Genomic DNA, 2,832 nt, shown 5'->3' on the forward strand with positions numbered 1-2,832 from the left:
AGCCAGCTAAATTAGGACCCCCCCCGGGAGCCCCTCCCACCGGACCAGCGCTGACTCGCCGCTGCTCTCCCGCACCGAAGGTAAGTGAAGAAAAAAAAAATTTTTTACAAAACTACGCAGAGCCCCAAAACAACAAAGCTGAAAGGAACAAAAAAGTGGATGGTGTGCGGAGGAGGGGGGAATTGAGGAAGAGGGGAAGGGGACAGCAGCCAAACACGTAAAATACACTATGCAGCTTACATGCTGATAGGGAGCAGGCCCAGCGCTACAGGGGTCGGGGAGGGGGGCGCAAAAATGCAACTTTGCCTGTGTAGGCAAAAATCCTAGCACCGGCCCTGACCACAACAATGCACACACACGCTGTACCTGAACATATACCACCCCACCACAACAATGTACACACACCGTGTACCTGAACATATATCACCCCACCACAACAATGTACACACACCGTATACCTGAACATATACCACTCCACCACACCACAAACTATAGAACTCACCAACTACACCTGTACATAACCCCCTTCACCACACCAATGTACCACCGACTATAGAACTCACCAACTACACCTGTACATAACCCCCTTCACCACAACAACCTACCACCGGCTATAGAACTCACCAACTACACCTGTACATAACCCCCCTTCACCACAACAACCTACCACCGACTATATAACTCACCAACTACACCTGTACATAACCCCCTTCACCACACCAATGTACCACCGACTATAGAACTCACCAACTACACCTGTACATAACCCCCTTCACCACAACAACCTACCACCGACTATAGAAATCACCAGCTACACCTGTACATAATCCCCTTCACCTCTACAACCTTCCACTGACTATAGAAATCACCAGCTACACCTGTACATAACCCCCTTCACCACACCAACCTACCACCAAATATAGAACTCACCAACTACACCTGTACATAACCCCCTTCACCACAACAACCTACCACCAAATATAGAACTCACCAACTACACCTGTACATAACCCCCTTCACCACACCAATGTACCACCGACTATAGAACTCACCAACTACACCTGTACATAACCCATATGACATCCTTTATGAGTAGCTAACCAGCGTCACTATAACAACCAGTGACTGTGACTTCCTTAGAGTACAGTTGACCGATAACATGACACATACAACCAGCAACCATCCCTGCAAGAGGGACAACTGTTAACAATACCTAGAACAACTTTATAAAAAACACCAATAAAACCTTTATATGTGTAACAATAAAATACTTTCCCCCATCAGAATGTAGAATAACTGGAACTAGTATTATGGACGCTGCTGTCACTGCAGATACTTAACTACCGTTAAAACTGTAAAATGTGTAACAACTGCACATGGATACTGTTCCTGAGATGGATAAAAGCACATCATAAAAACAACCATCTTACTGTAACTGACAATCACAGAATATCTGTGTACATGTATAAATACACAGATACGATGAAGACATGTTCCCTGTACTGGATGCAGCCTGGACATCCCTCTCCATGTCCCAGTGACACATGGGGCAGGTGTAATGTCACATTAGTCCTCCCAGCTCTGCTCTCTGCCTCTGTACACTCCATGTGACAGGCTGAGCTATCATACAGCCTCCCTCTGCTGGGCTTGGCGACAGATACCGGTGACACGGCTTGTGCAGCATCAATTGGAACATATCCTGAGGATGAGCATGGTGGTGACAGTACAGCGATCTGGTAATACGAGCCTGCGATCCATCCATCCCGCACTGTACACATCAGTACATCACATGCACCAGCCCCAACAAAACACAAACACACATCCCAATTAGAGCGCACTGTGACTAACCCATCAGTGAGATACAGGCGGCATTACCAAACAAAAGCTGTCACTCCGAGCTTTTTCCCTGAGCTGTCTGCAATGAAATCCTAGAAGGATGCCACATATTATACATCAACTCTGCCGAAAACTGACTGAGTGTGCTCGGCTTGCATTAAATTGTTGGTTTAAACTGAATTTAATTGACACATCAAGTCCTTTAAAACAATGCAGACAACCTAATCGGTTTACATGTATTTGTCTGGTTGGAGGGCAGCTTTATATTACACTGGTACAAGAAATGTATAGAACATTCCTAGTATATATATGGCTGGTTGCAATGTATAGAACATTCCCAGTATATATATGGCTGGTTGCAATGTATAGAACATCCCCAGTATATATATGGCTGGATACAATGTATAGAACATTCCTAGTATATATATTGCTGGATACAAAGTATAGAACATTCCTAGTATATATATTGCTGGATACAAAGTATAGAACATTCCTAGTATATATATTGCTGGATACAAAGTATAGAACATTCCTAGTATATATATTGCTGGATACAAAGTATAGAACATTCCTAGTATATATACAAAGTATGGAACATTCCTTTAGCTTTGCAGAACACATTGGCAGGCCACGGAGTGATATAGTGATGCTGGATTATAGATTGATATACATAATTATAAATAACATGACGAATTACAAAGAATAAGAACTGTCAGGACATGATATGATCCTGTGTGATGGCAGATTATGGAGGTATAAATGCTCACATATATTATTATCAGAGATCTCCATCATAATAATTACACACACACACATGATACGACATGGCTTTTACTATGAAGAAAGCCTCGGCAGTATATATCATATATACACACGCCTGTATGAATAGTCCTCTCCATCCATGAATGATGACACAGAGTAGATGCTGTTTCTTTCACTTTGCACATGCTGTAATCCGGAGTGCTGCAGAGGACAGCAGGTCATGTCCCGGAGTGG

General features: G+C 43.4%; 1 protein-coding gene across 4 annotated transcripts in view; it reads right to left on the reverse strand.

Annotated features, from left to right (window-relative positions):
• The window catches only part of NBEA (neurobeachin), a 553,993-nt gene that overhangs the window by 137,811 nt on the left and 413,350 nt on the right, over positions 1-2,832 (reverse strand). The gene's annotated exons all lie outside the window — the stretch shown is intronic.

The sequence above is a fragment of the Nanorana parkeri genome, unplaced genomic scaffold (genome assembly GCF_000935625.1).
Source record: "Nanorana parkeri isolate BGI_ZX_2015 unplaced genomic scaffold, ASM93562v1 scaffold8, whole genome shotgun sequence".
Taxonomy (NCBI): domain Eukaryota; kingdom Metazoa; phylum Chordata; class Amphibia; order Anura; family Dicroglossidae; genus Nanorana; species Nanorana parkeri.